This window comes from Pinus tabuliformis, chromosome 2_2, assembly GCF_031772625.1.
Source record: "Pinus tabuliformis cultivar Carrire ecotype Pingquan chromosome 2_2, CPIR1, whole genome shotgun sequence".
Classification (NCBI taxonomy): Eukaryota; Viridiplantae; Streptophyta; class Pinopsida; order Pinales; family Pinaceae; genus Pinus; species Pinus tabuliformis.
In genome coordinates, this window is record NC_142300.1 from 1,063,238,493 (window position 1) to 1,063,263,331 (window position 24,839).

Genomic DNA, 24,839 nt, shown 5'->3' on the forward strand with positions numbered 1-24,839 from the left:
CCCTCTTGATTTACCTCAACCCCTAAGTGCTATTCCCCAGGAATACCTAAAGATTTTTCCTAGGTTCAATGGGGAGGATGAAAACACTGCACAGAGACACATTGAAACCTTCTGTGCTTTTGCTGAGAATCTAGATGTAGAACGATTGGATGTGGTCCTGAGAAGTTTTGTACAATCCCTTGATGGAGAAGCGAAAAAATGGTTTAAAGCCCTACCCAATGGCTCCATCACTACCTGGGAGGAACTTGAAAACTCTTTCACAAAAAAATGGTGTGAAAAGAGAAATCATGAGTACCTCCTCACATAGTTTAACGCTATGAGGAAGAAGCCAAAATAGGATATCTCAGAATTTATAAAAAGGTTCAATGAGCAGTATAATAACTTGCCAGGAAAGATAAAGCCTCCTCCTGCTGCTGCTTGAGTACATTTTTTGGGAGACTTGGAAGAAGACTTTGGTTTTACTCTAATGGAAAGGAAGTCTCTCATTCTAGATCAACTCCAAATCGATGTGCTTGAGGTGGAAGAAAGTTTCACCTTAGTAGGGAAGTCAAGAGGAAAGTAGGAACCCACTGAGAATAAAACAGGGAAAGAAGAAGTATCCTCCTTTGGTTGAGCTAAAGAATCACCAGACTTGGAGTGGGATGAACTGGATAAACTCATCTAGAGTTTATCACATAAGGTTGGACAACTTCAAATTGAGAACAAGAGCCTCTCCAAACATAATTCTTAAGGAAATAACCGGGGTACCACAGTATAGAAGGCCTCCATTACAGATACTTCCGAGGTAAAGAAAGCAACAGCTCGATCAGATCCCTCATCCTCTATATTTAGAAGATGATCCCAATGAAAAATCATTAGACACACATGATATGTAGGGAAAATTGTATTCTGCTTTCTCTGAAGAAGAACATGAGAATATGGCTCATCAGGAGACCAGTCATGATAGAGAAGCAACAACAAATGAGGAGGATATAGATTATTATTATAAACAGTTTGTAGATTTCATGCAGGCACAACTACACCAAAGGTATGATCTAAGATATTCAAGATAGAGGTCGAGGGAACCGAAACAACAAGAGGGAACTAATCCCCAAGATATTCCTCCCGTACCAGATAGAGGGAAAGGTAAGCTGAATCTTGACTTGTCTAAGATTAAAGTCTCCTCAAATAATGAAAGAAATAATTCTGAGGAACACACAGAAAAGGAGGCACCTATTCTGTTAAAACCTACTAGGGGTAAGGAACGGGAAGCAGAGCCAGGAGGTATAGAAAAAGTCCAACCTACATTCAATCTTTAGAAGGAGCTTGAAAGGCAAAGATTCATGTTCCTCTTATTGAGATTCTAAATCATCATACTTATAAATCTCAAGTCTCTCGATTCATGCATCCATCCACCTCAACACCAACCCATGGTTGTTTAAACCTTCAAGAGGAGGGGCCAATGGTTGTTTTTGGGCCGCATGTGGAAGAGCTTGATCCTTCTATGTGACCCTAGTAATCCATGACCTCTTATTGCATAATTGCATGTTGTACTATGGAGCCTCACACAACCTCATTCCCCTAACAGTGATGGAACAACTGGGCTTGCAGATCACTAGGCCCTACAAGTACCTATACTCCTTTGACTCTAAGAGGGTCAAATGCATGGAAATGATAAATGATATGGTGGTAAACCTGGCTCATATCCCAATGAAGAGCGTGGTAATGGACATAGTAGTGGCAGACATTCCCCCTCGGTTCGGCATGCTCATATCTAGATCTTGGGGCTCCAAGGTGGGGGATCTATCAAGTTAGATTTGACTTATGCCACTATTCCCACTTTTGGAGGAAAACAAAGGAGTTTGTACAGAGAGTCTAGATTTTTAAAAACTCTAACCCCAGCTAAAGGCTAAAATAACTTCTTAGTGCATGGAAAAGAAAGCAATCTCTCCTGCCTGTTCCTAGAACAATATGAGACCATCTTAGAGGAAGCATCAATACACCTAACAAGGTAGTTAGAACACCAGCACACAAATGAAAACAAAGTATGGATATTATACTTTGATGGACCAAATTCCAAAGAGGAGAATGGAGCAGGAGTATTATTGGTATCTCTTGGGGGAAGCCTGATACCCCTCTTATTCAAGCTCGAGTTTGAGGCAACCAACAACATGTCGGAGTATGAAGGATTTCTCCTTGGATACAAATGAAAAAGAATATGAATATTTAATGCCTAACAATCTATGGAGACTTTGAGCTGGTGGCAAGGTAGATCAGGACTCAGTTCCACACCAAACACCTCAGATTAAGGACATACCAGAATGAAGTATGGGATCTGATTGATAAATTATTCCTCGCCTTTAATGTACAATTTATGCTCAAAGAAGGAAACAAAATAGTTGATTCCCTTACTATATCACCAATTAGTTTCAAGCCCCCCCCAAATTTTCTCCTCAGATATGAGGTGGAAGTCAGATACAGACCCCCTCTACCTGATAAAGTCACGTACTAGTAGGTATTCGAGGACGACAAGTAGGTGAAACTATTTATAGAATTCATTGGGGAGTTCACTAGCTCAACCATCGATCAAGAAGAGGAAAAATAGGTAGATCAAGAAGCTACTTCGTGGGAAGACACAATGGCTGGATGCACAATTCTACACTGAAAGGGAATAGCATTCCTTGTCGACTAGTTTCCTGGAAATACTTTTCAATAAGGATGACATAACCTCCAAACCAATGGCTCCAGAGATGGACAATGAAGTAGAAGATTGCATTATCGACTTAGAGGATGAAATGAAAATGGTCAATTTATCAAAAGGAATCCCCTTGCAATATAAACAATGGTACTTAAATCTATTCAAAATCTACAAGGATGTTTTTGCCTAGTCTTATGAGGATTTAAAAGCATTTGATATTGTCATCATTCATCATAAGGTTCCTTTAAAGAGGAATAAAACCATGCAAGAAGAAAATCAGGTAGATAAATCCACTCTTACTCCCCTCCATTGAAAAAGAAGTGACGAAACTTCTACAGGCCAAAATCATAGTGCCTTTAAGGTACTCGGAGTAGGTGGCCAACTTTGTCCCAGTCCAGAAAAATAATGGAGAACTAAGGCTATGTGTAGTCTTTCAATATCTGAATAGGGCATTGTTGAAAGACAACTACCCACTATATAAGATGGATTATATATTGCAGAAGGTGGTTGTCTTAGTCTGAATGTCCATGTTGGATGGGTTATCTGGTTACAACCAAGTGGCAATCTACCCTGATGATCAGAAGAAGACTGCTTTCACCAGCCCATGGGGAACATTCATGTATACTCGCATGCCTTTCAATCTTATTAATGCAGGGGCCATGTTTCAAAGAGAAATGGATATATATTTTGTTGGTGAGCAAGAGAAATTCATGGTGGTTTATTGAGATGATATCACAATCTTTTCTAAGATTGATGAAGATCACATTCTCCACTTGAATCTCACCTTTGAGAAATGAAGGAGGTATGGTCTTTCTTTGAATCATAAGAAATCTCAGTTCGTCCTGAGTGAGGGGAAGCTACTAAGACACATAGTAGCATAGGAAGAAGTGAAGATCGATCCTAAACAAGGTGAAGCCATCAGTCATATTCCTGTACCCATGAATAAGAAATAGGTCCAAGCCTTTTTGAGGAGAATAAATTTCTTGAGGAGGTTCATACCCAACTATGCAGAAATAGTCAGGGGTATTACAAACATGCTTAAGAAGGAGAATGAAGTCAAGTGGATCCTTATTATCTTCCTTATTTAGAGGTATCACCGCATTGGACTCGAGTTCATAATGTGGTGGCAATGCCGCCCATAAAATGCACACGACCAGAGGGGTCTAGGGGGGGTGACAACGATTATTTGGAGCCCCCCCTTGGTGGGGGATCAAGGGCATCACCCCCGAAGCTAAAAATAGATGTAAAATTTACTTGTAAAATGTTGTAATTTCGTATTCAATTTGGGCCGTTCATTAGGCGGAGATCTGACGATAGAAGTTATGTTTAATTTAGGGTTTTTTTCCCTAGAAGGCAACCCCTCGCTATATATGAGGGAATTGTATTGCATCTATCTAGATCTGTATTCTAAGAGAGAAAGAGAGAGGAGATTGTGTGAGAGCGAAGAGGGAATTACAACAGATCTGTTGTAGGATGTATCTCTTCATTTTGCTGGATAATATAAAAGGAAGGATTGGCTATTTCTCCATGGACATAGCCCAAATTAGTTGAACCACGTATATATGTGTCTCTCTTGTTTTATGTGTTTTATGTGTTTATATTTCTACAATATATTTTATGTGTTCCATTACTCTGTAATATATAATTTTCTAACACTTGCCCCCCAATATTCTTTCATTATAATTAAAGAATCTTTGGCTGAAGCCCAGATACTAGTCAACCCTGACTATTCAATGCCTTTCTATATCTTCTCTTTTGCTTCTCCACATACTATTGCCACAGTTCTACTACAGAAGAATAAAAATGGTTATGAACAGCCGACCTCCTTCTTCAGCCAAGACTTGAGGGATGCTGAGCTGAAATATGACACCTTAGAGAAAAAAGCCTATGCACTAGTCAAGGCTTTGAAGGCATTTCTTATGTATGTGCTACAATTAGAAATCACAACATTTGTCCCAACGACAGTGGTCAAGGACATCCTGGTGCAAGGAGACAGCGAAGGAAAAATGGGTAGGTGGATAGCAAAGATACAAGAATATGAGTTAGACGTCAAGCCTACTAAGCTCATAAAAGGCAAGGGGTTGGCCAAGGTCTTATCAGAATCTAATTGCCAAGCTTTAGGGATAAAACTGATAATAGAGGAAGGAAGACTAGAGGTTCATCAGAATGGAATTAAAACATTTGAGTAGAAGACATATTCTAAATATGGGGGATCACCCTGGTATAAGAATATCATCCATTATCTCTTATTCCTAAGGTGCCCACTAGGGCTAGATAAATCCAAATACCAAACTTTGAGATTGCAAATGAAAAAATATATCATATCCAATGGTCTACTCTAGTGGAAGGACCCAGTGGGAGTATTGTTGTTATGATTGGTAGAGGGTGAAACCTAGAAAGTGTTTGAGGAATTTCATAGAGGAATTTGTGGAGGTCATTATAGCTGGAAGACAACAACACATAAAATACTCAAGGCAGGATTCTACTGTCCTACACTATTTGGAATTGTTTGTTCCCGGGTTAGGTTGTGCCAAAAGTGCCAAGTGTTTTCTGAGAGACAAAATATTTCTCCTCTCCCCCTGATTCCAATGCATTTGGAAGAACCTTTCAGACAGTGGGGACTAGACTTTATAGGAGAAATAAACCCACCATTTGTTTCCGCGAAAACTAGTGTCTATTCATATCTGCTAGTCCCACTAAGATGGGTAGCTATCTTAGAAACAAACAATTCAAGGTAACTTTTGTTTTCCTTTATGGATGATAGATAAGATAGAAGCAGAGAGCACCAACCTTAATCTTTCGCTTGGCTCCTTGCTTGTTTCCTCTCTCCTTTGATAGATCTCGCCACTCCTTTCTCACTTGTCCCACTTCAAAGAACACCTAGAGAGGCAAAGCAACAAAATACCATCAAAGTATAGAGATCTATAATACCATAAACAATGTAGAATCAGAAGTACATTAACCATACAATTGCATCCACAAATACAAGATTTACGAGTACACAAGTATATGGAGGAAAACTCAAATAGCTTTATTGGTAGTAGAAGTAGAAGAGAGGATTACAACCCAGCTGTCTGATCTAGCATCATCCTCCCAGCATGAAAGCCCTCTTCACCTCATGAAAAGCAAGATCACCCAACAATACAATGTCTCAAAGAGAAATCAACAGCACTTCCTTACAAATTACAAAATTCCAGCATCTGGATCTCTGGGATGAGGGATCCATATATATATATATATATATATATATATATATATATATATATTTGAAGGGGGTGAGTCAGCTTCTGGGTTTTTGATTAGTGTCATTTCACTGATAGTTCTTGTTTCCACTTGGAGATTTCATGATCTCTCACTCATCCCTGGGCGAATTCAGAGAGGCAAGTGTGATATGAGCAGTTTTTAGAAGATTCTCTGAGTTTCCACCTAGCAAACTGCCTCTGCCATTTGTCTACTCTCATTCGTCGCACTGTACAGAAGGGCTTTTTAGTATGCATCGCACCCCTTGTGTGTAATAGGTGAGATGCATCGCACCCTCAGCATGGAGCAGTCTGTATGGTCCAGTTTTGACCAGTTCGGAGTAGTTTTTAAGGGAGAACTTCTAGGAAATGATGTAATCAGTTGACCTTGATCCTTTAGGGTATGAATCAACACTTTTATGGGTTTAAGAGCCCTTGGTTTATCGACATATGTGATTGGGCTTGCAGTGCCCAAATATTTCTATAACAGTTGCCCACTAAAGCATGAGGTCGTAAATCTTCTGATGTTGGGTGAAATGCTTTATCATGAGGATCCGAGGTTTTTCAAACTGGAAGGTGACCTATAATAAGATACAATACAATACATTATCTTCATAATATTTTCATGATCTAGCTGAGGTGGGCATTCCCATGCTCAGCTTTATAAATTCATTTTCATGTACATAGGACAGACAATCGTTTGTGTGGAAGACTAATGATTCTGGTAGAGCCATCATACCTTAGCTTGGATGATCATATGTGCAGCTATGGAGTACATTTGATGTCTTTATTTCCCTGAATATATCGTAGCCTGGATGGATGAAACTAGATCGGGATCTTCAAACTCATTCAATCTTCACCCAATGTACAAGTCTATCCATGTGAAAAGATGTTCTGAAGTTGAACATGGAAAGACATCGCCTGATTACCAGCCAATGATGTAAGATGTTGATAGGCATGAGAGGAATCACCGATAATGATAATGACCCTCAAGGTACTACAGTACAATTCACGTGGTGTGAATATATAAGTCGATGTCAAACACCACGCAAAATCTTTCGGTCAAAGGTCATTGATGTAAACCTATCGCCGGAAGTGAGAAACTTGCCATTGAGGCATGCAAGCTTCAAATTACTGAAAGGGTTGTTCCTAAGTCAACTTCTTGGATAATGAGCTGATGTTGACAAGAAGTGACCCATCGTAGGAGGGCCTTAATGAATCCCACATCTATGACATGAAATGAAGCAAATGATTTTCTGGAGGTGAAAACGATCTGATGATACAAGGTTCAGGGTGGCGGTCATGAAAAATGGAGAGTGAAGGTATTACAGTGGATGAGGCATTAGGTGGGTTGGTGAATTCTATGAGCTACTTTTCTTGAACATATCAGTGACATTGTGATGGATCGGTAGCATTAACCCCATGGATGATACAGAGGACCAATAGTGATGGTGAACGGAATAGCCCAACCCGACTCAATCATGGTGATGGAGTGAAAGTGTCATGTTCAAGAGCGACCTGCTACAAATGAAGTTCTTCAAGTTTTCTTCCCTTTTTCCCCAGTCCTTTCTGACCAGTACCTCTTTATTTTTGTCAAGCTTGAGGAGGATAACATATGCTTGTTCTATAATTTTCCCTTTGGGCAAACCTGTCGCTATGTTTTAGCGAGCCTAGCGATAGTGAAACTCGCTCTTGTCCAGATGGACAAGTTTGTCGCTATTGTTTTAACAAGTTTAACGAAAAAGATAACTCGGTCCTTTTCATGTTTAGAGAGTTTGAAAAGAGACAGAAAGGAAACTCCGGTAGTCCTTTTTCATGGTATAATCCCTTAAGTCTGAAAAAGTATAAAATAATATGAAAGGGATGACTTTTCGATAGTTTTAGCGAGCCGAACAAGAGAAGCGCTCAATCTTTTTGTGCAATGATCCCTCAGGTCCAAAAAGATTAAAATATAGAGGAGGGATGGTGCTTCCATTTACTTTAGCGAGCTGGAAAGGCTAGTAGCTTGGCAATATTTTCATATTTTATGAGTCTAAAAGAGCTTAAAAGAGACTCGTTTTTTAGGAACAATTGGTATTTTCGGGTAGCAACTGGTTCCAGGTAAGTTTGGAACTTCTCAAACACAAAAATGTAACGAGGGTGGCTAATAGAATCACTCATCCCTTCTGTTCCTCAAAAGGGTAAACAATCAAGTGGAGGCATATGATCGGCTAAAAGAGTGGAGGTGACGGTAAGAACACAACCAAGGCTCAAAAGGCTAATAGCAATGCGATCACAAAGGTTATTTACCGAAAGGTGAGTTTAATTTTTAATGAGCTTGAACCTTGTGCCAACATGTGCTCAGTGGCAAGTTTATTTTTAATGAGCTTGAACCTTGTGCCAACATGTGCTCAGTGCTAGGTTTATTTTTTAATGAGCTTGAACTTTGCGGAAACATTGCTCATACTAATCGTCTTTAAGGATGTCTCTTATTAGTAGGTTCATTTTTTAATGAGCTTGCCCCATGCGAAACTTTGCTCAAGTGCCTTTTGTATGCAGGCTAGAAACGACCAACTACAGAACTAAGAGTTTATGAACTACTGAGGTTAGGTAGGATAGTTTAGAAAGAAAACATTTCCTTTGCTTTGTTGGGGCCACCGATAGAGGTGAATGGTGGATCAGACCAATCACCTAACCTAAGGAGTTGAAGTTAGTAAAATACTATGGGGTTAGAGTTATGCTGGTTGCTTTTCACTTGCATAAAAAACATTTGCATGCCTCCAGGTATAAAGAAAAGTAGAGTTTCCAGGTTACCATATGGAAGTCCTTGCATTTAAGCAAGATTGTTTCATCCGCAGAGTAGACAAAACACTTCCTTGGCTTTGTCCATCGAAATAGACAAAGGTGAATGGTGTGGGTCGGCACTTCCAATCACATAACCTACAAGGAAATGGTGTTTTGGACCATTCACATAACCTTCGAGGAGATCCTGTTTCAGACTGATCCCATATCCTATATGGAAATGGCGTTTCAGACCAATCATATAACCTACGACAAGGAGATCCTATTCTAGACTAATCCCATATCCTAAATGGATGGGTGTGTCAGACTGGTCATATATCCTACGAGGAAATCTATCTTTTCATCTGGGTTTGCCTATCGAAGCAAACCAGGGTGCATGCCCCTTAGGTTTCGTTACATTCACCGAATCACTCGCAGTCATTAGGTGGATGAACTGGGGGTTGATGAGACATTCCTTGTGCAAAGAGACCATTTAGGGATGTTTTTTGACTAGTAGCTGTGTTTGAACCGGGGAATGAAAGTTGGTCAACAAGTTGTACCGTTTTGCCTTCATACGGGAAACAAATCACCCAAAAGAGTGAGGAAACAATAGCTCCCATGCTGTAAATGTAGTCACGCCCAAGGAGTATATTGTAATCTAGTGGCCCTTGGACTACCATCACATTCAAATGAATGGTTTTCCTTGTCAATGTTATAGGCAAATTTGGAAGGATCCCTAACGGTCGACTGGTTCCTTTATTGAAGCCTGACAAATTTCGAATCTCAGGCAGAAGCGATGGTGAACCAAGTGCTTTCCAAGCAGTTGAGGAAAGGATACTCACGGAAGCCCCTTCATCTATGATAGTGCCAACCATGATCATTCTGTAAGCTTGTACTATGATTTGAAATGGTACATTAGATGGAAGGTGGGGTCCCACTAGTAGATTCCAATCAAAGGAAACGACTAGATTGCTTGGAGGAGGGACCGAATAAACGACCGAATGAATCTCTTGAAATGGGTAACTTCCCTCCTGTGGTAAAGGAATGGGTAGATTGCCCCCATGTTCATCAGACTCTGTGTTAACAAAAAGAATTTGAACGAAATTGTTCTCATTCTCTTTGGAGATTGTATCATCTAAAGGTGGACCTTCTGAAGACAAGACTGGGTTGAATTCCGTCTCGACCTGTTGACTTTGGTCCGGTGTGGACTCAGAGGGTTTATCTTCAATGATAGATGTTTCGACTGACAACAGAGGTATGTCAGTCGGATTTTCAACTAGCAATGGTCTTGGCAAGAGTTTCTTGTATCCAAGTGGAAGTCGTTATGCTGAAGCAGGACGGTTATCCAAGACTCTTTTAGCTTCATCCAGAAAAGGACAATGGTGGAGGGCATCATCGCCTTCACACAACCCACAAGGAAATTTAGATCTTCCTTTTTTTCCATTGACTTCATTTTCACTAGTTGATGGTGTACTCTCAACATGATCGACAGAAATTGAAGACACTAGATTGTGCAAGTGGGGAGACCAATCTCTCAAGATCCGCGGGATGCAAGGAAAATCTCGATGATAGTGGTTTCCTTTGCAATTGACACATGGAGATTTGGGTTTGGAAGGTGCAGTGTGTGGAATTTCACCAAACGATGCATGGTTTCCCCCTTGCGTGGCTCGCTTCTTCTTCTTCTTCTCCTTCCCTTTCTTTTTCTTCTTAGCTATTTCATTTTTAGTATCACTAGTTTCACCAAGTGAAGAGAAAGAAGGAGAGGGAGAAACAAACGAAGTAGAAGGTGGGGGAGCAACTCTAGTATCCTCTGGTTGCTGATCTGATTGCTGAGGAATTACGGTGTTTTGAACAACAGAGGTCAAGAATAGCCAAACTGGCAGGCCAATTGTGAGTCCTGGAAGGGACAATGTAGCCATGTATGGAGCACCAATATCTCCCAAAGAAGAGAAAGGACTAGGATTCCCCCCCAAGGGGAAATCCTTGATTGGTGGACTCCATTATCTCAACCTAAGATCAACGAGGGAATAGTGATGTTATTCTGAATTAAATAAATTTTATGATGCTTTGACACAACTTGCTTTTTCAATTTTTAAGAGTTGAGAAAAAGCTAAAGATGACTCTAGTCGCCTTCGATTTTTAATGAGCCTGAAGTGACAAGTGCTCAGATGGACCTTTTCCTTTAAGAAGTCGAAAAGGAACGAAAGTGACTACTCTGGAAATCTAGACAGACAGATTACCAAATCAATCACGAAACTGCAATATACACCTCGGTGGTAAATTATAGAGAAACTACCGAGGAATTTACGTACGGCAGTCAATCTTCCTGAATGCTGTGTTCAGTGCATTGCGATTGATAGGGCGACAAACACGGCTTCCTAAGGATAAAGGATATCAGCCTATTGTGGTCTCCCAATATATACTCGATGGTATGTGGGAGCACAAGTTCGTACTGGCACTTGTCGTATCAAAGAAGAGGAATCACCCAACCTACGATGAAAACGATAGTTATCAAGCTTTACGATGCCAGAATACGTCTTTAGCCTAGACTTCTAGATGTTGTGCGTTAGGTTCCAAAGCATTTTTATGTTCATTGAGGTTTATTTTATATTTGATCTTTCTTAAGAAGTTTTCCTTTCAAGGTTCACCACGTGAGGTAGATGTAAAATTCCTAAATATGCAATCTAAAATGATAAACAGTCATTTGTTTTTCTTTTAGCAATGAAAATCCTAGCTACTAAGGAAAGAAAAGTATGATTCTTTCAACAGAGAGCAGAGAGCACACACTAAATGCAATTTTCCTAATTCAATTTCTGCATGCAGTCTAAATGCAAATGCACATGCATGTATTTATTTTTCTGCTTCCTTAATGTGTGAATGCCAAAAAGGAAACTAAGTACAGATCTGAACTATTTTCTTCAAAGCGACACTTTAACAATTTCTTTTCAAAATGAAAGGAAGACTAAGACGACACTTTCAATTTCGAATGGAAAACTATTTTTGACACTTCAAAGAATTGACAATTCAAACCAAATACAATGGCAAAAGTACAATCGACTATCTGAAAGAGGAAGACTTTACGACACTCTTTTTCTTGACTTAAAACGACAGTTACGACAGTTTTGAATCAAAAGACGACAGTTCGATTAAGCTACTTTTGCGAAGGAGGAATGTAAATGATAAAAAATACATTAAAAACATTTACAATTCCTTATCAATGGAGGCTGAATAATGTAATGGAAAAAGGCTTCAACAATGATATACTGATCATAGGCAACAAAACTACCGAATAGAGCTGAAAATAATGAAGAAAAAACCAAAATCCGGAGAGAGAAACAGTCTCATTCAATCATCACACTTGTCCTTAAGGGAAACAGGGATGCATCTCACCTGCAGCACACAGGAGGTGCGATGCATCGAGACTGCCAATGAGAGATAGTCCGATGGTCTAGAGAATGAAACTGAGCTTGGGTTTTGCTCAAAATTTGCAGCTAAGTTCAGTGATTTAGGCTGAGCTTATGATGGAAAATAAACACAAAGTATAGGGGTATGATCTTATGAGGTTATTGAGCTACCACCAGGGCACTTAGGATGTTTTCAAGTCAAATGTTCAGTTTATAAACCAACCTGGAGATTGACTGAAGCAGCGTTGATCTACTTTGCAGTTGCATAGCAAAAGCAGTTCAAAGGCTAGCTAGCTTAACTTTAGGCGTCGTATGTAGTTTATAAACTAAACAAAAACAACAAACAAACAAACTATTCGCTCCCCAATGGAGTCACCATTTTGTTTCCGGGAAAACTAGTGTCTATTTAGATCAACTAGTCCCACTAAGATGGGTAGCTATCTTAGAAACAAACAATTCAAAGTAACTTGTGTTTTCCTTTATGGATGATAGATAAGAGAGAAGCAGAGAGCACCAACCTTAATCTTTCTCTTAGTTCCTTGCTTGTTTCCTCTCTTCTTTGATAGAGCTCGCCACTCCTTTCTCACTTGTCCCGCTTCAAAGAACACCTGTAGAGGCAAAGCAGAAAAATACCATCAAAGCATAGAGATCTATAATACCATAAACAATGTAGAATCAGAAGTACATTAACCATACAATTGCATTCACAAATACAAGATTTATAGGTACGCAAGTATATGGAGGAAAAATCAAATAGCTTTATTGATAGTAGAAGTAGAAGAGAGGATTACAACCCAGCTGTCTGATCCAGCGTCATCCTCCTAGCATGAAAGCCCTCTTCACCTCATGAAAAGCAAGATCACCCAAAAATACAATGTCTCAAAGAGAAATCAACAGCACTTCCTTACAAATTACAAAATTCCAACCTTCGAATATTTGGGATGAGGGATCCATATATAGATATTTGCAGGGGGGTGAGTCAGCTTCTAGGTTTTTGATTAGTGTCATTTCACTGATAGTTCTTGTTTCCACTTGGAGATTTCATGATCTCTTACTCATCCCTAGGCTAATTCAGAGAGGTAAGTGTCATATGAGTAGTTTCTAGAAGATTCTCTGAGTTTCCACCTAGAAAACTGCCTCTGCCATTTGTCTACTCTCGCTCATCACACCCTACAGAAGGGCTTTTCAGTATGCATCGCACCCCTTGTGTGTAACAGGTGAGATGCATCGCACCCTCAGCATGGAGCACTCTATATGGTCCAGTTTTGACCAGCTCTGAGTAGTTTTTCAGGGAGAACTTCTGGGAAATGATGTAATCAGTTGACCTTGATCCTTTAGGGTATGAAGCAACACTTTTAGGGGTTTAAGAGCCCTTGGTTTATTGACATATGTGATTGGGCTTACAGTGCCCAAATATGTTTATAAACTCGTCTAGTGGCCAAGACAAGTGGATATTAAAGACCACGTATTATTTCACCAAGTGGGTAGAGCCCATCCCAGAAAGAAACACTACAAACTAAGTGGTAATTAATTTTATGCACGACAACATATTATATTGCTTTGGTTGTCCTATCAAAATTATCACAGACAATGATCAGGTATTCAAATCTTCCAAATTCACCAGCTTTTGCCAGAAATTCAACATCATCATCGAGCACTCCACTACCTACTATCCTCAAGGTAATGGATTGGCTGAGTCCTCAAACAAAACTATGGTGAGGATGTTGAAGAAGACCATCACCAAGAATCAGAGGAACTTAGACTCCCCATTGAAGTTCGCCCTATGGGCCAACTAAGTAACTCCTAAACGATCCATTGGAAAATCACCATTTGAGCTAGTGTATGGCAAGTTTGTGGTCTTCCTAATCCAATTAGCGATGTCGGTGGAAAAGTTACTACAAGAAGCTAAGGAAGATCCAAGTGCCTTGACACGAAGGATAAATCAACTCATCGAACTTCATGAAAACATAGAACAGGTGGGTGCCAACTTGTCAAATTACCAATAGAAGATGAAATAAATATTTGACAAGAACGCCAAGGATCAACCTCTTCAACCAGGAGATTTAGTTCTCTGATGGGACGTTTGACGGGAAGACAAAGGAAAACATGGAAAATTTGATCCAATATGGTTTGGCCCTTTCAAGATTGCGGAAGAGAGAGGAAATAACATGTACCTTCTTGAAAATCTGGATGGTGAAGCATTGGAACTACCGGTAGATGGTCAGTTCCTCAAACTCTATTTCCAAAACTAGAGGTACCTATCTTGCACTCATTGTAGATACCTATGTGTGTATTATAATTGTTATATGAAATTTTTAGTTTATGTTGAAAATTCCACTTTCACAAAATTATCATTTGTTTAGAAAAGACTCCATGCCCAAAGGAGAAGTTCATAGTTTGTAGGTTCTCAGCACCTTGCTAGCAAGGCACTGTCCCCAAGTGGAGACAATGTTGTCACCTTTTGAAAACAGAGCTCCAGTTGTACAAAGAGTACCAAAGAACATATAAGTTTGCAACCATCTTCCAAGCCACAAAAGCTCTTAGAGTTAAATCAGACCCTCTCCACTGGATAGTGTTCGGAATAAGCTTTCCAACAGTAAGTGGAAGTCCAAAAGCGACTCCTAGATCAGAAGTTAGAGAAGATTGAAGATACCGTTTCAAAGCCAGAAAATAAAGGGAAAATGGCTAGGGTTCAGGCTCATCACAAATTGCAATCGGGGCTTTATCGAAGCATCGTTAAGGTAAGACCTCAAAATATGCGATTGGACGATCACCCATATCGCTAATCGCAAATCAGAGGGTCCAAGGTAAGGCAGATCAACGAACAGGAGGTCTGGGGCACAATCTAGCGACTTACTGGCAATCAGAGGTCCCACATATGAGACTTCCCACAACATCGGAGGGCCCTTTTCTCTCTCCTCCAAGGGGCAACATGGCAGAATACCATTGATCCCTAAGAATACACATGGAAGCTAACTTCAGCATGAAGTGGCAGTACAAAGGACATGTGGTAGGAAAATTTGGCATTTTCATGGGTCCTATGGGGGCATATCCAGACTGTAGGTTTTAACCCTGTATAGAAATTACCTGCATACGAATTCTAAAACATAAAAAATAAACAATGTGAGAGCATAACACATAAAACACATATACACAAATATTTTCCCCTAGATCCCAAAACCGAGACTACTAGCTTGATTTTTCATTATGTTCCTTTCAATGTTATAATACATATTTATACATGCCAAAGCACCCAATACCATGGACCGAAAACCATCGCGTCCAAAACCATGGACCGAAAACCATCACGTCCAAAAACATGTGTGAAAATCATGCACAAAACCATAGGTGGGTCTGCCCAACCTAACATAGGTTCCAAACCAAAATTTTCCAAGGCGCTGCCCTGGACCCTATAGAGTGGGGTTACTTGCACCCCTCAAACCCCCTGTGGCCCCCCCGCTACACAATCGGTGCAACGAAGCGGGGGCTCCGCCCACCCTCTAACCCCCCGGTTAACTACGTGGGCTAGTCGTGGAAAGAATATAACACAACCCAACATGGGCGACACATGTCATGACTCAGGAAGTGCCACATGGCACTGCTGATGTCACTAAAGGAGATGCTCGCAGATTGGAAATCGACAAAGTTAAAGGGTCGCAACTCCAATTAAAAGTATCTGATTGCTATTTGCGGTAAAGGGGGCTTCGATAAAGGGGCTAGCATATGATCACATGGGGGGCCAAAGAACCAAGGGCTAAGCATAAAAGGGGCCGATCTCGTAGATTGGCAATCGCACAGGCCAAAGTTCCTCCTCCACCAAAGTCCCTTCCGGCTTGCGATTGCGATATGTGGGAACTCTCTCGGATGTGATATTTTATGTGAGATGCCTTATGGAAGTCTCTGGACAAATCGGCCAATAAAATGAAATGAGGTAAAAAATCCCTCTCTCCCGTATTGCGATTGCGATACCGCAGGTGGGCCCAATCTCGTGGACTGATGGTCACACAAATGAAAGCCCTTCTCCACCAAAGTCCCTTCCGACCCACAATTGCGATATGCGAAAGACCCTCTCGGATGTGATAGTTTATGAATCCTGCTTCCTTGAAGTCCCGAATCTAGACAAATAGGTCAGTGCTATGAAAGGAGGTAAAGGGGCCCTCTCTCCCATATTATGATTGCGATACCCCGAGTGGGCCCAATCCTCCAGATTGGTGATCGCAACGGTCAAGCGGAGATATCAAAGGCAAGCATTATAAACCACCAGTGTGCAGGATTCTATGTAACAAAAGAAGAAGACCCCCAGACTAAAAACTTGGTCATATCCCCCAGTCACATGAAGCAAAAGGGGTTGGATTGGATCTGAAGGCCCCATCCTGTAAAGGCTTTTAATGGAAAATCTAGATTTGAGAACTCCATGACTAGGTAGTGCAAAACTTTAAAGGCGAGGTGGGTCGACATCTGTGGCATTTAGTAAAGGAGATGGAGCATTCAAACTCGTCATGGACAGACCCAGAAAGGCCCCCTGCGACATGAAATCTGGGTTGATGATGACATAAGTAAACGAGGACTTGTAAGCTCGAGAGGACTTGATTATCTAGCATAGTGCCGCCATACAAAGGGAAGATGAAGTACCATCCATGGGTCCTCTGCTTTAGTATTGTGACATGAAACTAATAGTGTCCACTCCCAGCTTTAAAAGATGAATGGTTCAAGTAGTAAAGAACGAAGCGACGAGAGTCGGCCCAGTAACATAGGAGGCCATATCGTGAGCAAAATTCAACCTCAAGTAGCGACGATCACATGGATGGGCACAAAGATATTTTATTAACGTGTTCATGTGATTGTTGACTTATTTGTTATCCTGTAATGTGTCACCATTTAATGAGGCAATTAATATTTTGTGTTTTTTTTGGGCCACAGAGCCATCCCTAGCCAAGACAGCTAGTCGATCTGACAACTAAGACTTGGTAGAAGATATTTTGTTGTAATGAATGTTCAAATGCTCTCCTCTCCAGATAAATAGGGGGAAGCGACACTTTACAAAGGTTCAAAATTCTTAAGAAATAACTACCTGTATTTTCAGGTTGTATGACTTCAATATAAGGAATTTTCATAATATCAAGGAAATGGTGGTGATTCCCCCTTCAAGTACTAAAATATGTTCTCCGTCTGTTGAATTCTACTGTGTTCATGTTTCCTCTCTAAATTCATGTAATCATTGTTGCTAGAAATATTTCATAATTTCTTTCAGTTTCATTTGTATGGACTTATTAATGCACGTGCTTGTATGGACTATTGAGATTATATCTTTAAAATCACACTCCATGAATCATAACACCCATCCCCTCTTTTGTCCATTATATCTACATGTAACTCAAATAAGTGCAAAAATTCTTGATGCTTCAAGCTCTACATGTTAAGTGTAGAATTCTTGATGTTTTAAGCTCTATGTGATGAGTTACTCCTTCTCCTTATCCTCTTTCATTGCTTTGTCAAAGCTTATTAAACTGTAGGTCCTTGAACTACTCGGGCTCCACTATATTATGCATATATTTTTGTGATTTGTATATGTGAAGAAATACCAGAAATTCATGGCTTACTCCTTTAGATGAATGAACCAACCCATCCATATATATATATATATATATATATATATATATATATATATATATATATATATATATATATATATATATATATGATGTCTCCAATTTCTTGAGAATCATACGAGACACATAGAATCTAGATGTGCCCAAGCACTGGTCTTGTAAGAAATCCGAGGCTATCTCTGGGAGTGACAACACCATCAACAAACAAAATATTTCCAACTTTAACCTTTTCTTTCAGCAAAACAGTTCCTTTCCTTCGATAGCAACATGTGAATTATTTCCAAATGTTACATTCTTTTCTTTCTTTAATTCATTAAAAGACATGAACTTATCTTTATCACCTATCATACGTTTTAAACATCCACTCCCAATGTACCAAATATTTCCTTGATCTCCTACATATAAAGCTAAACCACAATTCTCAAATTCTATGGTTTCTTTTCCATACCTTAGACGTTCTTAATTTTTGTTCATTCTCAAGAGTAGATCGTATTTTGCTTATGCATTGAATTTATTTATGCCCAAAATTATTACAAAGGGATCATTTAGATTCATATTGAAGAGGTGAGAAGGTATTGTAAGAGTATTTCTTTAACCAAGTCTCATTCTTTTGTATTCTAGCTTCTCTAGTCATGATAGTTTTATAAGCAACACACTGAGCATCCGTATGACCAAAATTATGACAAGTGAAGCATTAACCATTAAAATAAAAGTTCCTAGGAGTGTAGTACCTTCTTGTGTAGCTTTAACTTTGATTGTGATAAGGTTGATTTACCTGAGAGACATTTGATCCCTTATCCCTTTGCTAAGAGCTAGAATTTTGTAGATTGTTTCATTTTACTACATTGTGATAACTACCTGTACCTGTTTCAGAGGATATTACAGTTTTTTATGATTCTCCATTGTATTCAAGGCCTATTTTTATAAGAGGAGAGCATTTCACTTTGATGATTTCTTCTAAGGTCTCATATCCTCTAGTAAATCTAAGGTATAGACTTTTTCCTTTCTCAAGTTCCTTCCTTAGACTTACAACCTCTAGTTCTAACTTTTCATTATGCCTCTCCTTTTCTAGGATTTGTTTCTTCAGTGCATCTTCTATTAATTTATCTTTTTCTAAACAAATTTTAAGAAGAGTTATTACTTCTATGAGATTATCCTTTTCTTCTAGGGTATCCATAAATACATCATCATTTTCATCAATACATTTATCTTTAAATGCCATAAGTAATTGATATTCTTGATCAGACTCACCTTCTTCACCATTTGAAAGACCATCACTATCTTCGTGTTCGTAGAAGTTTCTCTTGTTTTCGAACCTTCCTCTAAAATTTAATTTTGCTGAATTTCCCCTTAAATCTCATGGTTTTCTTTATAAGGGCATTTAGCAATATAATAACAAACTCTTCCACAAGCGAAACATTTGAAAGGAAGGTTACCTCTGAATTTGCTAGTGCCTACTTGGAGTTTCTTTACAAAGTTTGTCTCTTCTTCATCTGATACATACTTCGATTCCTTGAGATCCTCCTTTTATTTCCTCTGGAAGCGAGTTTGAATGCAGCTTCTCCGATATATGAGGGACCCCATTTTCTCATTTCATAGACTGTTAAAATCCCATGAAGTTGTTCAATAGTAAGGTTCTTCAAATCCTACATTTCTTCAATGGGAGAGACTTTCGAATTGAATTTTGGGGTTAGAGATCTTAAGATTTTCTCAACCAATGATGATTATTTTATTTCATCACCAAGATTTCTCATTGAATTAACGATCTCATCTACTCTAAGAAAGAAACTTACAATACTTTCATTATTATGCATTCTGAGAGTTTCATATTGAATTCTAAGGGTTTGAAGTTTGGCTCTTTTTACCTTGGTGCCACCTTCATAACTTTGGATGATCTTGTCCCATATAGCCTTTGCGGTATTCAGCTGCATGACTTTGACAAATTATGATTCTGCCAAGCTTCCTAACATAGCATTGACTGCCTTTGCATTGGTTTCATATTTTATTTTTTTTTGCTTCATCTTTGGGAATGGAGGATGGATATTGATAGCCTCCTTCAATGATTCCCCAAACATTCTCTCCAAGTACCTGTAGGTAAGCTCTTGCTATGACTTTCAAGAATACTATATTGGATCCATTAAATACTGGTGGCCTGATTGAAGTTTCTCCCTCTTGGTTTCTCATCTTGATGAATCTGTTGTCAAGTGATCAAGCTTCTTCTGAAGGTCCTGATCTGATTCCAATTGTTAGAAAAATACTCGGGGGGATTCAGTATTTTAACCTACTTGAAATTTTCTTTCCTTATTCAGATTTATATATGCGATTTTTATGAAGTAAACATGCAGATGTACATGACTGTGATGAAGACAAGAGGTATATATCTAGTTCACTAACTATTTCATTTAATTCATCATCTATTTGAATTGAACTAGCATATTAGTGCTTCATTAAACATTATTTAAACAATAATCATGTGTACTAAGAATATACTAAGTCATCACGCACAAGAAACACATGAACACCAGGATTTTGAGGTGGAAACCTAATGTGGGAAAAAACAACCACTGTTGTTGTCTGTGTCTTTTCTTTTATTATAAATAGAAATTTCTTACAATACTTGTACTGCTGCAGAATCATACCAGTACACAAGCACCCACCTATGGAAGGCTACAACCTTCTCTCATTTTCTAGCTTCTATTGAAAGGAAGATACAACCCCTTTATCCTCTGTTTTTTCTGGATCACTTTTCATAATATTTCAAACTGGATCCATTCCAAATATTAGACATCAAACAATAATATTGAAACCAACACTATATCAAATCAGTGAACCAATGTAATCACCAAGTCATTGAATAAATCAAACACCAAATCTCAAACAACCAAAGAAACTAGATCATTTCAATTCATTGTGTACTCTTCATGAGAATGTTAGACTACCTATTGTTCATCATAGAAACTAGATCTTGTCACTGCAAACCATGGCAACCTTATGTCAAAATATATACACTATTATTATGATACATACTTGCATATTTATGTGCTTCCTCTTCAGATAAGCTGCGTACATATCTCAAAATAGTAAACCCTAAAACTGAATCACTGCATTGCTGAAATCAATCACTGAAACACATACTAACCCTCACACAAATCTCTAAACCAAATACAAATCTTATGTTAGGTCCTTATAATACTAGTGTATTATCTTATTATTTTTGAGGGACTAAGTCCCGTAGGGTTTTGGGTCAACACCTTAGCAGAGCAAGGGGTTATCTACAGTAAAAGACAAGCATTCCACGCAGACATGATACTTAAATAAGCAAACTATGCAAAGATATGTGTACCTGGGGGTCCTTCATTCGAGTAGATCCAGCCAAGGTTCAAACCCTCTTGGAGTTCCTCTCGATCCTTGAACCTGCAAAACAGCCAATTCAAAGAAGCATAGAAATATATGGACAAAGTATCATATAGAAATCAACTTCATAACATATTGAAAGATGGTTAATTATACAGTGAAACAATTATTCATATGCAAACCATAACAATAACATCATATGCATAAAGAAGATTTATTTCGAGAACAAGACAAATGTTTCTTTATTGCAGATAACTAAAAAAAAGCAAGGAATGATATCACCTGAATCTTCCTCTTGCTGGCTCCAAGCGGAACCCTCCTCTGGGTCCATCCAATCCCAAGTCTTCAAAAGGCTCCTTCCATGACTCACACAAGGATATCTCAACTAGTGAAATGACATCAAAACTCAAGGAAACAAGGGTTTCCTGTAGTGGGGGAAGTGCTAGAAGCACAAAGATCTTCAGACTTGATCAAGGATAATCTCAGCAGAGTAATTCTCTCTCTTCTCTTCTCTTCTCCTTAAGGCCTTCCCATTGAAGCCTTTTTATACTTCTCCCAAAGTAGTTTTTTAGTTGGGAATTTGTTGGGAATAGTTGGGGCCACGAGCACTAATAGGTAATCAATAGGTAAAACCCATGATCTTCGCCCGACATTAAGGAGATTTAATTTTTTTAAGTGTTTTAAGACATATATGCGGGTTGGGTATACACTGACCTGCGTACACACGCGTTTAGCTTAAGGCAATGTCACGTACAAGGAATAAAACACTGTTTTTTAAGTATTTGGACCAAGTCTGGAAGGAGGGGTTTCTCTAGGCCATAAATGCAGCATCACAAATATCAAGGGTGAGATTTGGAGCTATAACAATTATTATTGTCATTGTAGCCCTTATTGTTATTGTTGTTCCCATGTTGTCCCCTTACTGTTATTATTGTTCCCCATAAAAGCCCACTATTGTTATTGTTGCGCCCTTACATTATTATGTTTATGTTGACTTTGATTATATTGTGACCCCTTAGACTCCTATATATAGAAATGAGGTATTTTCATTTGTATCATCCAAGAATTGTTCATTTCTGTAATGTAAAGGAGTTTCCCCCCTTGAAGAGGCTACTTTTTAAGTCATTGATATATCTCATTCTTCTATTCTGTGAGCTCGTTTCATAACAATTGGTATTAGAGCTTTGGATTCTAGGGTTTTGTTGATTCAAATAGGTCATCGTGTTATTTTCACTATAACTTTTCTTCTACGAAGCTTCACATGATGAAATTAAAACCCATTTGAGCTGAAATCGTGATGAACCTCAAAACTAAATTTCAGATCTTGTCTCGCTATAATTTCATATATATGAACTGAGGAAATTAGGGTTTTGTGGGCTCTTGAATTTGATCTCAAATAGGTCACTTTGGGAAACTTGTTATAAAGTTTCCTCTTAGCATCAGATTGAAATTGTGTAAACCATTAAAGAAAGAGGGTGGACTGTAGTTTTTTGTGTATCATTTTCAGGTCCGACAGTATAAACAGTGACACGTGGTACTTCGTACAAATTTTCTCTACTAAACCAGTATATAATCAGGTCATCGTGGGCTATTCGATGTAACTCTTTCTTGGAGAATCCAATCTGGATCAAACTTGTGGGGTTGGAAAGAGGACGTAGAGGGATATCACAAGATTAAATTTCAGACATTGGAGAGCCTAAATTACAAATATATAACAGATTCAATATTGAGCTCCTACAAAGAGAAAAAAGAAAATGGAAACACCTAGTAAGCAACCTAAAGGATCTAGCATGACTCATGAAGAAGAGGAAGAAGTGCAACATGATATATCAAAATTACAAGACCAAGCGCAACAAATTTCACTCTCACAAAAAGTAACAGAAGCTAAGATGGATGGTTTAAAGAAAGGCGTGGAAGCTAATATGAATGGCATGGAAGCTAAGATGAATGGCATGGAAGCTAAGATGGATGGCGTGGAAGCTAAGATGGATGGTTTAGAAGTAAACATTTATGATTTGAAGAAAGACATGGAAGGTGTGAAAGGAGGTTTGGCAAAGTTGCTGCAAGAAATTCTTCCTAATGGCGAAAAAATAGTAGAGGAAACTCATGATGAGAACAAAAGAAATGTTAGTCATGATTTCATAGATTCTAATGTTGGATTGAAGACCCGCCATGTTCCAAAGATCGATATGAGGAGGTTTTATGGCAAGGATCTCGTAACATGGATACTACATATGGAGCAATATTTCGATCTCCATAATGTGAAAAACACACAAAAGGTATGCATTGTGACTTTATATTTGGAACCCAATTAGTTTGTATGGTATCGATGGATTTTCTCTCATAAACAAATTGTCACTTGAGCAATTTTTATGGAAGAAATGATAGCACATTATGAGGATACAAAAAGAAACACCTTTTTTAGCCAATTGATAAATATCAGATAAAGGGTTCAATGGTGGAACACATTGAGGACTTCCAAAAATTTAATGTAAGGGTAAAATATATTCTAGACGAGCATAGGATTGAAGGGATTTGTAACAGTTGTGATAGAAAATACACTAAAGGTCATAAGTGTGTTGAGAAGAAATTATTTTACATAGATTGTGAGGAGGAAGAATAAAAGGAACAAGAAACATCAAAAGAAAAGGATACAGATCAGGAACAAACCGTAGAGAAAGAATAAATGAATATGACCATATCTTGTAATGCATTGGTCAGAATTACCATTCCTCAAATTATCAAGATAGAAGGACATATCAATAATAAAAAGGTAATAGTGTTGATTGATTCGGGAAATACCCATAATTTTATTCATTGTAAGATAGCGAAGGATTTGAATTGCTTCCTATATCCAGCACTAGAGTGTCCATTGATGGTTGCAAATGGAGGAACCATAAATTGCTCTAGAAGGTGTCATAATATCAAGCTATCCATGGGAGATAATGTTTTGAATAGTCCAATACTTTCCATTCCAATGGGTGGTGTTGATGTTGTACTAGGATTCCAATGGCTACAATCTTTGGGTATGATAGCTTTTAATTTTCAAGAACGTTTCTTGAATTTTTTTTAGAAGGAAAGGAAGTTGAATTAAGGGGTATTGCCAAGAAATCAGGAAAGATAATCAACTCTAACAGCATGACAAATATTCTAAAGAAAGAACAATGTGGCGTAATTGCACAATTATGATCACTGGAGGTTCCCACATTGAAATCATCTATTTCTCCAAATCTCCAAAAAGTCTTGGACAATTATTCCAAGGTATTTGAGGCTCCTAAAGGCCTCCCACCAATTAGTGATCATGATCATGCTATTCATTTGATTCCAGGAAGTGTTCATCGAAACATCAGGCCTTACAGATATCCCTATGCCCAAAAGAGTGAAATTGAACGTATGGTTGCAGAAATGTTAGAGGCTGGTATAATTCAAGAAAAATGGATCATGGCACATGTGTCTGGAGTATAGGGAGCACAATAAGCTCATGATTAAAGATAAATTTCCCATTCCTATCGTTGATGAATTATTGGATGAATTGCATGTAGAAATTTACTTCTCCTAGTTGGACCTTCGTTCAGGATATCATCAAATCAGAATGAAGAATGAAGACATTCCGAAAACAACATTTAGAACTCATGAGCGTCATTATGAATTTTTGGTCATGCCTTTTGGCCTTACCAATGCACCTTCTACATTTCAAGGTTTGATGAATTACATTTTCAAACCCTTCCTTAGAAAATTTGTGTTAGTATTTTTTGATGATATACTAATCTACAACAAGTTTTGGAAGGATCATGTT